Consider the following 18,574-nt stretch of genomic DNA (forward strand, 5'->3'; position numbering starts at 1 on the left):
AACAGAAGCCACTGCAACGAGAAGCACGTGCACCACAATGAGGTGTAGCCCCCACTTGCCACAATTAGAGAGAGCCCGTGCACAGCAACAAAGACCCAGTGCAGCCAAAAAAATAAAAAAGCAAACAACCCAATCAAAAAATGGGCAGAAGACCTAAATAGACATTTCTCCAAAGAAGACATACAGATGCCCAACATGAAAAGATGCTTGACATTGCTAATTTTTAGAGAAATGCAAATCAAAACCACAATGAGGTATTACCTCATACTGGTCAGAATGGGTATAATCAAAAAGTCTACAAATAATAAATGTTGGAGAGGGTGTGGAGGAAAGGGAACCCTTGTACACTGTTGGTGGGAATGTAAATTGATACAGCCACTATGGAAAACAGTCTGGAGGTTCCTTAAGAAACTAAAAATAGAGCTACCATATGATCCTGGGCATATATCTGGAAAAGATAAATTCTAATTTGAAAAGATACATGCACCCCAATGTTCATAGCAGCACTATTTACAGTAGCCAAGACATGAAAAAACCCAAGTGCCTATCAGTAGATGATTAGTTTAAGAAGATGTGGTCCATATATACAATGGAATATTACTCAGCCATAAAAAAGAATGAAATATTGCTGCAACATGGATGGACCTATAGATTATCACACTAAGTGAAGTAAGTCAGACAAAGACAAATATCCTATAATATCACTTATGTGGAATCTAAAAAATAATGCAAATGAATCTAATTATATACAAAATGGAAACAAACAGACACAGAAAACAAAGTTATGGTCACTAAAGGGGAAAGGGAGGTGGAGGAGGGATAAATTAGGAGTAAGGGATTAACACATATAAACTACTATACATAAAATAGATAAGCAACAAGGATTTACTGTATAGCACTGGGAAATATATTTAATATCTTATAATAACCTATAATGGAAAATAATCTAGAAAAGAATTATATATATAACTGAACCACTTTGCCATACACCTGATAGTAAGACAATATTGTAAATCAACTATACTTCAATTGAAAAAATATTCGAGGAAAAAATTCCAGAATGTTCCAAAAAGTACTTGAATTTGTCGTGCTCCAGCAACTATTCACACAACATTTACATTGTATTTACATAACATTTACATTGTATTAGGTATTGTAAGTAACCTAAAGATGAATTAAAGTATATGAGAAGATGTACATAGGTTATATGCAAATACAACAACATTATATAAGGGACTTGAGCATCAACAGGATTTTGGTATCTGCAGGGGTCCATGGATACCAAGGGACAACTGCACTAAGTTGTGTGTGATTCTCTCCGATTTGCACAAATCAGATCCAAAGACTTTCTAGACTGCTGTTGACAATAGCCCCAAAGAGGGAGCTGTATCTTTATGTCTAGACAACCTCCTACCCTCTTCAACTTGAGATCAAAACATAAGACGAAGCAGAGAAACGGCTGAGAAATGATCTGACGCTGTGTGTTGTCACTGACTGTCAGGGTGTGAGCCTTATCCCTAGTCATCTCGCGAGAAGCAGGTTAATGGACAGTGGACTGTTCTGTCTTGGGGAGATGCAAACCTGTGCACATCAGAGTTCATCCTTGCTCTTGCCTAGCAGAGAGATGACCAGGCAGCAACATTCTAGGGTGCAGGTTGACAGGCCTAGCAGCCCTTCAGGCCATAGCCCCTTTGGCCTTTGCCTGAGTTGCATAAAGGCCAATCTCAGGACTAGCAGAAAGGAGGGTCAAGGATGGCATGCCTGACAGGGAAAGGAGAGTCAAACAAAACCTACCAAATGGTACATGACCTTCCCATGTTAAACTTGGAATGTCAGTGCACCACTTCAACTACCTTTATAGCTTATTCCTTTTTCCGAAATCCTCCTGAAATGTTTTTTATTTATTTATTTTTAATTTTTTTCGGTACGCGGGCCTCACTGTTGTGGCCTCTCCCGTTGCGGAGCACAGGCTCCGGATGCGCAGGCCCAGCGGCCATGGCTCACGGGCCCAGCCTCTCCGCGGCATGTGGGATCTTCTTGGACCGGGGCACGAACCCGGGTCCCCTGCATCGGCAGGCGGACTCTCAACCACTGCGCCACCAGGGAAGCCCCTGAAATGTTTCTTGCACTTAAACTTCTGTTGGAGCTTAACCAAAATCTCCAATGGCAACTTAAGGTTGAGAACATTTCAAAAGGATGCAAAAACTGAATAAGCTTCTTGGTTTGGGAGGGGGTCATGGCAGCATCAGGGGCACACTGACCTTGCTACTTTATGAGCAGAAGGCAGGTGTGAGCTTTCAAAATAATGTTTCAGAATATCCACAGGAAGTGAATAAAGATGAATGCTGTGCCACTGTGAACAGTGCCCAAAAGTTTGATTATATGGTCACCTTTGTTACAAGAATGGGACTTTGAGTGATTTTCATAACATTGATAGAAGTGGGTTCAATAAAATATTTCAAAGCTAGGATGTCCTCAGAGCACTGAAATTTCTGGTCATAGAAGGACACATCTGCAAGCAGATGACTTTATGACAAGCATTATATTTTGAAGAGCTCCCTAACTGACCATGATATGATAACGACCTCTATGGAACAGTAAGCTCTGGAAAGGCTCTAATGGAACCTGGAGGTCTGTTTGGTCAGAAAAAAGTTTCCTTGATGCTTACAAGGGTGAAAAAGGCACCATGGAAAAATGCATGGTGGTAAAAAGAGCACTGGACCAGGAACCCAAAGACAGGCCAGCTTCTTAGGTACTGCCCTTGCGATCTCACATATTCTCCAGCCATAGAGTTCAGCCCCATCAGTAAAATGAAGATGGATGCTGGCATCTGCTGTGTAGTCTACTGGGCTGCAAACATTTGAGAAAGCGTCATGAATCGTTGACTAAACAACGCGTGTCTTATGTTCTTATCAAAAGGCAATGAGAGAATCCAATTGTATCCTATTAAGGAAATATGTTTATTACCAAATTATTTCCTAAGAACTTCATGTTTCCTGGCATGGTCTTTCATTCTTCTCCTAATATAAAATTTGTCAGGAAACCTCTGTTTCACTGAATAGAAAATTGCATAGCCAGTAGATTTTTTTTTTTTTTTTCAGTAGATATATTTTTAAATGTCTTATTTTACGGTCATCTAGATGTGGTCTTCTGGAGAGGGTCTTAGCCAGAGAGCTTTTTATTACAGGAGACAGAAACACATCCAAGTCAGTTCAAAAGAGAGAGAGCTTGTTACAAAAACAAAAGTAGAACAACAGTGGACCATCTCACAGGCATTCCGGTCAAAGTAGACCTGTTCCTCATGCAGCTGGGTTTGGGAAACCTCCAAAATCAAAGTGGTGCTTTTCTGTTTCTAGACGGCTTCATGGCTCGTTTTTCTATGCTATATATCACAAACCCACACACTACAAATGTGGCCCAGCCAATACCCTCAAGTCTACATGACCTGTTGTTTGAAGGGTAGGAATAGAATCTAAGGGTTTGTTTAGATGTAAGGTAGTTCTATCACCTATGCTGATTCAAAGGTTCAAACTAGGAGGTGGCAGCACCACCTCCCACCTCCTCCAGGTGTCCCCGGAGGCTGTCATCTTTTGGGAATTTCAGTAATTTCCAACTCCAGGTCCAATGCACTGAACTCATCTTTTTTTTTTTTTTTTTTTTTTTTTTTTTTTTTTTTGCGGTACGCGGGCCTCTCACTGTTGTGGCCTCTCCCGTTGCGGAGCACAGGCTCCGGACGCGCAGCCTCAGCGGCCATGGCTCATGGGCCCAGCCGCTCCGCGGCATGTGGGATTTTCCCGAACCGGGGCACGAACCCGTGTCCCCTGCATCGGCAGGCGGACTCTCAACCACTGTTGCCACCAGGGAAGCCCTGAACTCATCTTTTAAACTGGCTCGCATGCAGGTGGAGCTCAGCATTGACGAGGGCTGGGGGTTGGGCCTCTAAGTTCATTCCCTTGGTCACTCTTTTTATCACTCACTGTTAGCATTTTTTTTTTTTTGCCGTACGCGGGCCTCTCACTGTTGTGGCCTCTCCCGTTGCGGAGCACAGGCTCCGGACGCGCAGGCTCAGCGGCCATGGCTCACGGGCCCAGCCGCTCCGGGGCACGTGGGACCCTCCCGGACTGGGGCACGAACCCGTGTCCCCTGCATCGGCAGGCGGACTCTCAACCACTGCGCCACCGGGGAAGCCCACACTGTTAGCAGTTTTTCCTCTCAATTTTTTCCTCTATTTCCTGAAGCAGTAAAACCCATAATTTTCTGTGGGCTGCTTATTTTCCATGTGGGTAGATCTGGAAATTTTCCCAACGAACCAGCTTTTGGTTTGGTTGATCCTGGGTGTTGTTTGGGGATCTGCTTTCTGACCCCATGGCTGGGGTGGGGTGCGATTGATAGAGGGAGAGTCTCAGGTTGGTTGAGGGAGACTGTGACGGTTCTCAGTCTGGTTGCTTAGCTGAGGCTTGCTCTCCTGCTCCAGAAGTGGCAAGGTCCCACCTTCCTTCTAAACGTCTGCCTCTTGCCTAGAGGGCTGGCGGAGCCCTGCGAACAGGTTTCCACCACAGAGAAGGTGTCAACATTTGTGCTGGGGGGTGGGAGGTGCCCTGAGGTTACAGCTGGGAGAAGGTCAAGGCCTATTCCATTCACCGAGGCCGCTTCTTCCTTAGCCCCGACCCCCCATCTGCCATGTCTCTGCCTCTTCATTCTGATTCTGCCACTTAGCTCTCTGGAAGTGAGACCCTCTCCCCCACTTTCTTCATTCTGAGCTCCAAACGTCTCTGTGGTGCCTTCAGAATGGGAGTTGTTTTTTTTTTTTTAATGCACACAACTTCATTTTAGAGGAGCACTAGTCTCGGGGTTCATTAATTAAGACATTACACTTGGAACTTCACTGGTGGTCCAGTGGGTAAGAGTCCGAGCTCCCAATGCAGGGAGCCCAGGTTCTATCCCTGGGTTGGGGAGCTAGATCCCACATGCATGCCGCAACCAAAAGATCCTGCATGCCGCAGCGAAGATCCCATGTGCTGCAACTAAGACCCGGCACAGCCAAAATGAATAATAAATAAATATTAAAAAAAATTAAAAACCTCATAAAAAAAGAAAAGACATCACACTTAACTAGAACATTAACTCATTCTTGGCTGTGTATGTCCTCAGTGCCTGGCTCAGGATTGGAGCACAAGCCGTAGTGGCTGAATGGCTCACGGCTAGCACCCTGCAGGGAATCGCATCCCTGCTTGAGATTTGGTACTTTGTTTCCTAAGTTTGTCCCTTCAGTCTCTTCTCCCATCGCAGACTGTATCAAGAGAAAACAAGAGATGAGTTTCTTAGAAACAGCTTCTGTCAACAGGCAGTCTCCCTCCCACCCCCTCCTCTGTCCAAAGTGGTGAGGCTGTAAAGAGCTTTCATCAGAAAACTGGCCCTTGGAAAATAGAAAACCAATTAGGGAACTGCCAAATGATGCAGCAAAGTGTCATCACAGAGCCAGGAGGGAGAACACACACATTGGACAAGAGCCTGTAAGATGTAACCTTTTGGAAGACAGCGCTGATTGTAAATAGGTTCTACGTTTAATCATTCACTAGCTACAGAACTCCTTTAGATATATCTTCTTGTGCTTTAAGACTGCTGGAATTTATCAAGGGGAAAGTCTACATAGTTCCTCAGGAAAACATTTTATGTGATACTCTTTTACCTTGTATATTAACCTGCTCAGACCGCCATAACAAAATATCACGACCGGGTGGCTCAAACAACAGAAATGCATTTTCTCACAGTTCTGGAGGCCAGAAATCTGAGATCAAGGTTTCTGCAGGGTTGGCTCCTTCTGTGGTGTCTCTCCTTGGCTTGCAGATGGTTGCCCTCTTGCTGTGTCCTCACATGGTGGATCCTCTGTACTTGTGCCCCAGTATCTCTTTTTATAAGGACATGGGTTATGTTGGATTAGGGCCCACCCATATGACCTCATTTAGCCTTAATTAAATGGTCCTATCTCCAAATACAGTCACATTCTAAGGCACTAGGGGTTAAGACTTCAACCTATAAATTTTTTTTTTTTAACGTATGAATTTTTTTTTTTTTTTAATTTTATTTATTTATGGCTGTGTTGGGTCTTCGTTTCTGTGCGAGGGCTTTCTCTAGTTGTGGCAAGTGCGGGCCACTCTTCATCACGGTGCACGGGCCTCTCACTATTGCGGCCTCTCTTGTTGCGGAGCACAGGCTCCAGATGTGCAGGCTCAGTAATTGTGGCTCATGGGCCTAGTCGCTCTGCGGCATGTGGGATCTTCCCAGACCAGGGCTCGAACCCGTGTCCCCTGCATTGGCAGGCAGATTCTCAACCACTGCGCCACCAGGGAAACCCTAACGTATGAATTTTGAGGGGGACACAATTCAGTCTATAACACCTTGTTTGGAATTCCCTGGTGGTCCAGTGGTTAGGACTTGGCACTTTCACTGCTGGGGCCTAGGTTCAATCCCTGGTCAGGGAACTAAGATCCTGTAAGCCGCATGGCCACCCCAAAACATACCACTTTGTCACAAGGATGATCTTGAGATAAAGGCACTTGAAAAACGGCACATGCAAGAAAGGTGTGCTGACCTCACCTTTCTTCCTAAAAGCAGGAGATAAAACTCCCACGTGAACGATGCCCTCCCCGTACCAGGAGGAAAGAAACACAGAGATGGAAAGTTGAGGCTAAGAGAGATCTGTACAAACAGGCCTTGTTAGGATAACCTTCATCTTCCTTTAGCCTCCACAGACATTTTAGTTACTTTTCCACAGTCACTACTTTTTGTTCAACCTAGTATCTAAGCACTCAGGCCTAACTGCATTTTGGGTCTTCATTTTCCTGGGAAGGCTCCTCTGTGCATGTAAAAATACTAAATAGATTTTGCGTGCTTTCCTCCTGTTAATCTGTCTTCTATCAACTTAATCCTCAGGCCCAGCCGGAGGCTGTAAGAGGGTAGAGAAAAAGTTTTGCCTCTCTGTGGAGGCTTGCTGAATACTTTGTTTGTTTGTTTGTTTATGGCTGCATTGGGTCTTCATTGCTGTGCATGGGCTTTCTCAGGGGCTACTCTTCGTTGCGGTGTGTGGGCTTCTCATTGCGGTGGCTTCTTTTGTTGCCAAGCGTGGGCTCTAGGCACACGGGCTTCAGTAGTTGTGGCTCACGGGCTCAGTAGTTGTGGCTCGCTGGCTCTAGAGCGCAGGCTCAGTAGTTGTGGCGCATGGGCTTAGTTGCTCCGTGGCATGTGGGATCTTCCTGGACTAGGGCTCGAACCCGTGTCCCCTGCATTGGCAGATGGATTCTTAACCACTGTGCCACCAGGGAAGTCCCAGCTGAATACTTTGTGTTGGATGAAAAACAACACCCTTCCCCCCCACCCCGCCCCCTTTCTGACGATTCCTAGGATTACTGAAACAGAAATGGGTTGTAAACCGGGGGTGGGGGGGATGGTACAGGGGACATCCAAGAGGGGATGTGTGAATATGGACACCATTCCAGGGTCCCTGGCCTTATCTCTGCTTTGCCTTTATCTCCCTTGAGATCATGGATTCTTCCCTTGCTCTGTTTGTCAGAGCAAAAGAAGTTAGACTTCAGAGTCATTTGATGGGAGTGGAGGAGGTGCAGGAAAACAATTACTGGATTATTAATAATATTTTCAGAAGTTCTGTAGGTTTACCTCTGTGGAAACCCTGTGGGACATTGCATGACAGTATTTTCACTGAGTGTAGGGCAGGGAATTGGCTTATAGCTACGGTTTCTCTGCAAGTCTCAGGAGGGGTAGCATTTCTAGCCTTTTGTCTTGAAGTGCTTTGTGAGGCGTTAGAAACCGAAGCCACGCACGAAGGAGAGTCTAGAGCGAGCTGTCACGCGATGCTGCCAACTTGCTGTGTCACAGCTTGCGGTCTTGACCCTGCTGCCTAGGAGTTCCCTCCCAGGCTGACCTCCAGCAGAAAGGCCGCCCTTACTGACATGCAGAAACCGCCTGACAGGCTTCATTCCTCAATGCCGTGGAGTAGAATTCAATGAACTATCTGTGTCTCAGGTGGGAGAGACTGGAAGGGTTGACTTTGGCATAGATCTGGGAGATTGATTTTTGGTCTTGCTGTGGTTATGAGAGCTCTATATTTCACTTCCAGGTCATAGCTAGGCTTTCTCATTTCTCAAAAGGAAGAAATTCCCTGATAGTTTAAAAACCGATCAAATCTTAGGCAACTAATATACTTTCTTTGAAATGCAGTTGTTTATATTTTTCTTATAAGAATGGAAAAGGGCATCAGAGAAAAATATGTTTTTGCCTTTATGTCAAGCATTGCTAAAATAATTTAGCTTCAGAATCATTTTATCTATAAAAAAACTATGATGACTGAGTCTTACATGTTCTTTCTAGGCCACACAAATACCTTTCTCTTCAAATTATAGTAAATGGAATTACACAATTGAAGCAATTATTTAGTAATGAATATACAAATTTAATCAAGATTTACTTATTGAGCTATTTCTCTTGTGTTTTTGAGAACCATGGAGGTTTTTCATGGAAAAAGACACAACCAGAAATGTTGGAGGAGTATGTGTATGATTTTCAACCAAAGACTTAACTCTTGGGCTTCCCTGGTGGCGCAGTGGTTGAGAGTCCGCCTGCCGATGCAGGGGACATGGGTTCGTGCCCCGGTCCGGGAAGATCCCACATGCCGCGGAGCGGCTGGGCCTGTGAGCCATGGCCGCTGAGCCTGCACATCCAGAGCCTGTGCTCCGCAACAGGAGAGGCCACAGCAGTGAGAGGCCCGCGTACTGCAAAACAAAAACAAAAACATTCTGGTCAGCCCCTGTGAAGATTAAAAAGTATTTTATACATTTCAAGTGATAATGTAGTTTTTGCTCTCTGTAGCTTTCATTTATTCATTTCTTATTTAAAAAAAAATGGCAGCTTGGGACTTCCCTGGTGGCGCAGTGGTTAAGAATCTGCCTGCCAATGCAGGAGACATGGGTTCGAGCCCTGGTCTGGGAAGATCCCACATGCTGCAGAGTAACCAAGCCTGTGCGCCACAACTACTGAGCCTGTCCTCTAGAGCCTGCGAGCCACAACTACTGAGCCCGTGCTCTAGAGCCTACAAGCCACAACTACTGAAGCCCGTGCACCTAGAGCCTGTGCTCCGCAACAAAGAGAAGTTACCGCAATGAGAAGCCCACACACCACAATGAAGAGTAGCCCCCGCTCGCCACAAATAGAGAAAGCCCACATGTAGCAATGAAGACCCAACACAGCCAAAAATAAATAAATAAATTTATTTAAAAAAAAAGGACAGCTTACCTTCAGAACAACTGTATGGAATGTTCCATGAGACCCAAAGTCCATTTCTTACTGATTCCACATGCATCCTGTTTCACTCTTTGGTTCACACATTCTTCCTAACACTAACCATTCATCTAAGCCAGCATTTGAGACAGGAATTGAAATATTGTCAACAAATCCAAATTCAAATTCCACCATATGAGTTTAGGTCAAATGTGCTAGTTAAACAATTATGTTTACTAGGACTAACTCTTAAATGTCAGTAAAGGATTTTTAAAAGGCATAAAGGTACAAAACCTGAGAGTGGAAGAAAAAATGAGGTGGCATCCAAAAACTAGAAGCTAGAAGAAATATTTACGCTGAATGATTTAGGTAAGAGTTTCTCAACAGGGTACTGTTGACATTTGGGGCCAGCTAATTGTTTATTATAAAAAGCTGTTCTGGGCTTTGTAGGATGTTTGGCGGCATCCCTAGCTTCAACCCACTAGATGCTGGTAGCATCTCCTTCCCAACTGTGACAACCAAAAATATCTCCAGTATTGTCAAATGTCTCCTGAGTGCAAAGTTGTCCCTGGTTCATAACCATTGATTTAGGGAATCAGAAAAAAACCAAAAGTATCTCTAAGGGAGAGTCCAGAAGCAGGTTTGTTCTCGCCAGAGAATTCCCCAAAGGCTAGGAGCAAGAGGCACCAGGCAGAAAACCCTATCCTCTGGCTGCCAGCAATTCATTCTTTAGAGAGGCTGATTCTGAGAAGGTGAAGTAAAGGTTTCATACTGAATGTGGGTATTATGTAAGAATCTAATAAAGCCAGTGGGATTCTAGCCTCTTGCTCAACTCAGCTCTGAGAACATAGACATCCACAAATGCATTATCCAGGCATGTGACTGGAGGATTATTATGAGAAACTGACCAAGCCTGTCCAGATCACCCTAAGCCCTACAGTAGAACCTATCAGTCAATAATCTCTCCCTCCTCTCCTTCCCCATAGCTTCTAAACATAGGTTTTCAGTGCCCCATTCTCATGAAACAGACAGCTGAGGGAGGCCAGGTATTTTAAGAAAACCTCCAGTATGAAAGAGAAGAAACATGAAGAAAGAAGGGACTTGGAGAAAACAGAAATATTATAGGGAGCAGTTGACGATTTCAAAAACATTATAAGTGAAGCTTCTTTTCTGGTCCAGGGCTCAAACCCTTGTCCCCTGCATTGACAGGCAGATTCTTAACCACTGCGCCACCAGGGAAGCCTCTTAAGACTGTTGATGACTTGAGAGACGGGGAAAGACTGTGGAACTGTCTTAGACTGACACATAAATATGATTCCATATGAGATTCTAGACCTTAAAAGAAAAAGGGGTGGTTTGGACAGTTGGTGGAATTTAAATGGGGTCTAGGAAATATACCACATCTGATACAGCTTCTGTAATCAGGGCTAGTTCTTGTTTACATTTAAATAGTCCACTGTTACCCTTCAAATTCTGGTTTTGTTTTATTGTTTTTTGCAGAGGACAGATTGGTCAATTTAAATGGTCCACACACCACCCCTGCATTCTTTAAGTTTTAAAGAGTGGCATTAATTTCTGCCAGATCCTCTGTGATGCAATATTGTTTTTTATTTACTGTCTTGGCTGTGTGTGTGTGTGTGTGTGTGTGTGTGTAAGTGTAAGAGATTGGCGGTTTCAGCGCTCTCCACTTGGCCGTCTTCACTGTGATAGCTCTTATCCCACAGGCCAAGGAGGCAGAATGGTGCTTGCTGTCAGTTACTGGGAATGTCTATCCCAAGTATACAGTCAGAGGCCAGGAAAGTATTACAGATGGGTCTGCAGACCCAACAGATGCACAGTAAGCCACACCTGGGCTAGAGCTCCATTCATTTCCAGGCCACTCATATATTCCCACTAGGGCCAACTACATACTTTGCAGGGCCCAGCACAAGCTGAACATGCAGGGTCCCTTGTTCGAAAGCTATTAAGAATTTCAAAAGGGCAATATCGGAGCATTAAACCAAGAACTAAACCACACTTAGAACCTCACAGGTCACACACACATCCATGACACTGGCCCCCACTCTAACAGGGTTCCATACTGCTGTTTCAGGGCTCTGGGCATTAATGTCAACCTGGACCCTGTGTCCAACTGTCCTTATAGTGTTTCGGTCTTCCACTTCCCCCAGTGTAGAGTTACCCAAGTAAATGGCCATGGATCCCATTGGAGAAGGACTAGGAAATCATTACTATGAACACTTGTTGTGCCTTCCTGGGCATCTGGCCTCTTTTTTTTTTTTTTTTTTGCAGTACGCGGTCCTCTCACTGCTGTGGCCTCTCCCGTTGCGGAGCACAGGCTCCGGACGCGCAGGCTCAGCGGCCATGGCTCACGGGCCCAGCCGCCCCGCGGCACGTGGGATCTTCCCGGACCGGGGCAGGAACCCGTGTCCCCTGCATCGGCAGGCGGACTCTCAACCACTGCGCCACCAGGGAAGCCCTGGCCTCTTTTAATTGTTGGGTTCCGGGCCCCAAAGCTGGCTCCGTTCTGTAAAATGGGCAAAAGGCATCCTGACTTTTCATTGGGATGACTGCCTTCATCCTCCATCCTTGATTTCTTTTGTTTGTACAGGTTAAGTAGTACCTTCTTTGGCTACTCATGCGTTTGCTTCTGGGAACACTACGCTTATTTACCATCTCCATAACTCTATGTAGGTCAGGCCACTTGGCTGCCACTTCAACCCTACCACTCATTACAATAATTGCATCCACCTGGCTCCTGACGGCTAAGTAAGTACCACCACTGGCCTCTATGAGGTCGGGGCTGGGGCAAAGGTGGGAGTTGTCCTATCCCTCTCACTGCTGTCAGTGAGCCGAGTTCTGTAAAAACAGCACTTCATCCCTGGTCTGTGGAGGAGAGCTACCACTGAAGTCTTAGAGCCATTGGCACCCCTCTCGCCAGCACATCGCTTACTGCTTTGGTAAGTCGTGTATACTCTGGTGCCGCCCCCCAGCACAGTCATCTAGGCCTTATAGAGTACATCCACTCCGACACGCCCACTTCTCTGAGCCTTTTACCCCTTCTTCCACCATCTGACAGGGCAATGCTGGCGTTTAAACCTCACTTAATGTGGATCATTGCTTTTCCCTTACTTCCTGGGGTCATCCTGACAGCACGCTCGCACCGTCTCCTGGGGTTCCTGCCAGGGTGTTGAATCCAAAGTAAAGTTTGCCTGCTTTGATCCAACACCCTTTGAATCTTGTCCCATGGATTCTCTCCCGGTCCTACCAGGACCTGTTTGCTGAGTCCTGCACTCCTCAGCTGAGTTGTGTTGTGACTTAAATCTAGTGATTGGCCTGGTGGCCAGGCTGGGAGGTTGGGGTAGATCTGAGGGGGTCGTGCTGTTTCATAGGTGTGTGGCCTTCAAAGCCCGTAATAGGTGGGGGATGGAGCAGTTCTGCTGGTGCCTCAATCCGGAGGTCTCCATCCTATCCTCAGGCTCCTATTGTGTTTTTAACCAGGGCCCTGACCTTGGCAGAGCAAGCCTGCCTTGTCTGAGAGATTAACTTTTTTGGAGCTCTGCTACCCTTATGATTAAGTCCTGAGCCTGGTCCTCAGCTTTCTCTACATCTTTGCTGCAGGAGAAAAAAGATTTTTTACATGCTACCAAGGAGGCCTTCTGGCTTTCACATTTGCACACTTGATAAAGTCAATTAATCACTCTTAGTCTGTTATCTTTTTCCAAAGCATGAATTGAGTTTAGCAATAGCCACTTTCACTGTCCTTTTACCAATATTATCATTCTCCCCCTATTGTTCAGGTGCCTGATACAATGCATCAGCTAGTGCTTTTGCTACCACCAGTGAATGTTTAACAATTGCACTGTTGCCTTGTGCTGTCTGCTTCCCCTTCCACCAACACTGGGGCTCTGCCAACCAGACGGCAGATCCAGCTCCAAAATCCCATCCTAGCAACTGCTTTCTCAGACCATTTCTGGTACCCACAGGTTGCGTTCCTTGAAAGGAGCCTCGGAGACAGAGATTGGCAGGCAGGAGGTTTATTAGGGAGAGCTCTTGAGATCAATACCTGTGGGAAGGAAGAAAAGCAAGGAAGCAGGATTGGGCAGATGAAAAATTTGGCCTTGATAAAGGCCTTAGCTGAACCCATAGGGAGCTCTAAAGCTGGGCTGGCCCTTGAGGATTGTCCCAAGTTGCAGTGAGGGCCTTTTACCTCCATGCTGAGCAGTCGTTGAATGACAGCCACTCACCATGTCTGGGAAGGGGTCTTGACATCCGTGAGCCGACTCTCAGAAGCTAATTCCAAGGCTGCCGGTGGAGAGGTGTCTGCCAGCAGTGCCTCCAGCAGCTGGGGGATATATTCTGTACTAAGGAGGGAGCTGGGTGGCTCATCACAGCATCCACTGCAGCTTACTTGTAATAATATAAATGCTAAATTTTTATCTAACCAAAAATTATGCTGTAATTGAGAGAAGAAACGTGTGTTTTGTGTGTGTGTATGAGGTGGAAGACTAAATTTAAAAACCTCCCTTTACGTGGTAGGAAGCCATTAGTTTAGATCTCAAATTTTGTTCAAAAAATTAAAACAGAAATATCTGTTACGACAGAGACTCCACAAATGGTGTCATTTATTCAGGTATTCCTCTTTTCCCCTTATTAAAAACACTGCTTTGTCTACCCACCAGGATAATGTTATTTCTAAAAAAATTTTTCCAGTAATTTTTTAATGATAAAGGCATCTTGTATCTAGTTTTAAAATTTTCCTTTTGCTGGACAGAAAGCTAAACCACAATTCAGTGCTGGACACTTGGCAACCTTAGTGCAGGTGAAGACAAAAAGAATTAAACAAATCTGATATATTTAGAAGGGATTGGTTGCCTCTTTGTTAACAAGGAATGATAATGGGCCACTTATGTGGCCCACATATTATCTGAACATAATACAAATATTCTTTCCCATTAACTAGATAGTATTAAATTGAATGTATATACCATGATTATTTAATCATTAAAGGGCCTTCAGGTTGTTTCCAATCCTTTGCTACTATAAGCAAACCTGTAATAGGGCTTTCTTTTATGTTTATATCTTTGCTACATTTGGAATTTATTTTGGAGTAAGAAGTGAAGTAGGGATACAGTTTTTCTTCTAGAAGTCTAGTCCTAACATGATTTATTGAATAATTCCTCTTTACCACTGATTTGAAATGCCTCCTTTATCACATGCAAAATTTTTATAGGTGTTGGAGTAAGTTTCTAGAATTCCTATTCTGTTTTATTTATTATAGAGCAGTCTATTCAAACACTTTAATTATTATAGCCTTGTAATGTGTTTTAATATCTTATAGGACTGTTCCCGTTATTACTATTCTTCAGAATTTTTCTGGCCTTTATTGCTTGTTTATTTTTTTATAGGGCCTATGGAAAATAATTCCAAATTGGCTCTTTCCCTCCAAATTTCAAGTGACTATTGAGGACTTGGGCTATGACTAATGTTACTAATCAACCAAATTTAAAATTTTCTTTGTTATTAAAATTTAAATAGTTACATGTGGCTAGTGGCTGCTGTGTTGGACAAAGTTGTTCTAACAGATTCTTATTTGTATATAGAAAGATTATTTATTTCTGAACATTAATTTTGTGTTCAGCCACTTTATTCAATTCTTACATTATTTAGAATAATTTTTCATTTGATTCTCTTGAATTTTCTAAGTATGCAATTAGTATAATCTAAAAGTGATCATTTTATCTCTTCCAATGAATATAACTTCTGTTTATTTTATTATTTTAACATCTTTTTTGGAGTATAATTGCTTTACAATGGTGTGTTAGTTTCTGCTATATAACAAAGTGAGTCAGCTATACATATACATGTATCCCCAGATCTCCTCCCTCTTGCATTTCCCTCCCACCTTCCCTATCCCACCCCTCTAGGTGGTCACAAAGCACCGAGCTGATCTCCCTGTGCTATGTGGCTGCTTCCCACTAGCTATCTATTTTACATCTGGTAGTGTATATATGTCCATGCCACTCTCTCACTTCATCCCAGCTTACCCTTCCCCCCCCCCCGTGTCCTCAAGTCCATTATCTACGTCTGCGTCTTTATTCCTGTCCTGCCCCTAGGTTCTTCATAACCTTTTTTTTTTTTTTAGATTCCATATCTGTGTTAGCATATGGTATTTGTTTTTCTCTTTCTGACTTAACTTCACTCTGTGTGACAGACTCTAGGTCCATCCACCTCACTACAAATAACTCAGTTTCGTTTCTTTTTATGGCTGAGTAATATTCCATTGTATATATGTGCCACATCTTCTTTATCCATTTATCTGTCGATGGACATTTAAGTTGCTTCCATGTCCTGGCTATTGTAAATAGTGCTACAATGAACATTGTGGTACATGACCCTTTTTGAATTTGGTTTTCTCAGGGTATGTGCCCAGTAGTGGGATTGCTGGGTCATATGGTAGTTTTATTTTTAGAATTTTTAGGGAACCTCCATACTGTTTTCCATAGTGGTTGTATCAATTTCCATTCCCACCAACAGTGCAGGAGGGTTCCCTTTTCTCCACACCCTCTCCAGCATTTATTCTTTCTAGATTTTTTGATAATGGCCGTTCTGACTGGTGTGAGGTGATACCTCACTGTAGCTTTGATTTGCATCTCTCTAGTAATTAGTGATATTGAGCATCTTTTCATGTGCCTCTTGGCCATCTGTATGTCTTCCTTGGTGAAATGTCTGTTTAGGTCTTCCGTCCATTTTATAACTGGATTGTTTTTTTTGATATTGAGCTCCATGAGCTGTTTGTATATTTTGGAGATTAATCCTTTGTCTGTTGTTTCATTTGCAAATATTTTCTCCCATTCTGAGGGTTGTCTTTTTGTCTTGTTTATGGTTTCCTTTGCTGTGCAAAAGCTTTTAAGTTTCATTAGGTCCAATCTGTTTTTGTTTTTATTTCTGTTACTCTAGGAGGTGGGTCAAAAAACAACTTTCTGTGATTTATGTCAAAGAGTGTTTTTCCTATGTTTTCCTCTAAGAGTTTTATAGTGTCTAGTCTTACATTTAAGTCTTTAATCCATTTGGAGTTTATTTTTGTGTATGGTGTTAGGGAGTATTCTAGTTTCATTCTTTTACGTATAGCTGTCCAGTTTAACCAGCAGAACTTATTGAAGAGGCTGTCTTTTCTCCACTGTATGTTCTTGCCCCCTTTGTTGTAAATTAGGTGCCCATATGTGTGTGGGTTTATCTCTGGGCATTCTATCCTGTACCATTGATCTATATTTCTGTTTTTGTGCCAGTACGATACTGTCTTGATTACTGTAGCTTTGTGGTATAGTTTGAAGTTGGGGAGCCTGATTCCTCCAACTCCGTTTTTCTTTCTCAAGATTGCTTTGGCTCTTTGGGGTGTTTTGTGTTTCCATACGAATTGTAAAATTTTTTGTTCTAATTCTGTGAAGAATGCCATTGGTAGTTTGATAGGGATTGCACTGACTCTGTAGATTGCTTTGGGTAGTATAGTCATTTTCACAATGTTGATTCTTCCAATCCAAGAACATGGTATATCTCTCCATCTGTTGGTATCATCTTAAATTTCTTTCATCAGTGTCTTATAGTTTTCTGCATACAGGTCTTTTGTCTCCTTAGGTAGATTTATTCCTAGGTATTTTATTCTTTTTGTTGCAATGGTAAATGGGAGTGTTTCCTTAATTTCTTTTTCAGATGTTTCATCATTAGTGTATAGGGATGCCAGAGATTTCTGCGCATTAATTTTGTATCCTGCAACCTTACCAAATTCATTGATTACCTCTAGTAGTTTTCTGGTAGAGTCTTTAGGATTTTCCGTGTGTAGTATCATGTCATCTGCAAACAGTGACAGTTTTACTTCTTCTTTTCCAATTTGTATTCCTTTTATTTCTTTTTCTTCTCTGATTGCTGTGACTAGGACTTCCAAAATGATGTTGAATAAGAGTGGTGAGAGTGGACATCCTTGTCTTGTTCCTGATCTTAGTGGAAATGCTTTCAGTTTCTCACCATTGAGTATGATGCTTGCTGTGGGTTTGTCATATATGGCCTTTATTATGTTGAGGTAAGTTCCCTCTGTGCCCATTTTCTGGAGAGTTTTTATCATAAATGGGTGTTGAATTTTGTCAAAAGGGTTTTCTTCATCTATTGAGATGATCATATGGCTTTTATTCCTTAATTTGTTAATGTGGTGTATCACATTGATCGATTTGCATATATTGAAGAATTCTTGCACCCCTGGGATAAATCCCACTTGATCATGGTGTATGAGCCTTTTAAAGTGCTGTTGGATTCTGTTTGCTAGTATTTTGTTCAGGATTTTTGCATTTCTGTTCATCAGTGATATTGGTCTATAATTTTCTTTTTTTGTGATATCTTTTTCTGGTTTTGGTATCAGGGTGATGGTTGCTTTGTAGAATGAATTTGGGAGTGTTTCTCCATCTGGGGTTTTTTGGAAGAGTTTGAGAAGGATGGGTGTTAGCTCTTCTCTAAATGTTTGATAGAATTTGCCTGTGAAGCCATCTGGTCCTGGACTTTTGTTTGTTGGAATATATATATATATATATATTTCTTTTTTTGCTGCATTGGGTCTTTGTTGATGCATGCAGGCTTTCTCTAGTTGCAGAGAGCAGGGGCTGTGCTTCATTGTGGTGCACGGGCTTCTCACTGCAGTGGCTTCTCTTGTTGCAGAGCCTGGGCTCTAGGCATGCCGGTTTCAGTAGTTGTGGCTCGCGGGCTCCAGAGTTCAGGCTCAGTAGTTGTGGTGCACGGGCTTAGTTGCCCCGCAGCATGTGGGATCTTCCTGGACCAGGGCTTGAACCTGTGTCCCCTGCATTGGCAGGCGGATTCTTAACCACTGTGCCACCAGGGAAGCCCTGTTTGTTGGAATATTTTTAATCACGGTTTCAATTTCATTACTTGTGATATGTCTGTTTATTTTCTAATTCTTCCTGGTTCAGTCTTGGAAAACTGTAGCTTTACAAGAATTTGTCCATTTCTTTGTGGTTGTCCATTTTTCTGGGCATACAGTTGTTTGTAGTAGTCTCTTGTAATCCTTTGTATTTCTGCATTGTCAGTTGTGATTTCTCCTTTTTCATTTCTAATTTTATTGATTTGTGTCCTCTCCTTTTTTTCTTGATGAGTCTGGCTAATGATTTATCAATTTTGTTTATCTTCTCAAAGAACCAGCTTTTAGTTTTATTGATCTTTGCTATTGTTTGCTTCGTTTCTATTTCATTTATTTCTGCTCTGATCTTTATGATTTCTTTCCTTC

This window comes from Phocoena phocoena, chromosome 12, assembly GCF_963924675.1.
Source record: "Phocoena phocoena chromosome 12, mPhoPho1.1, whole genome shotgun sequence".
NCBI classification, from domain to species: Eukaryota; Metazoa; Chordata; class Mammalia; order Artiodactyla; family Phocoenidae; genus Phocoena; species Phocoena phocoena.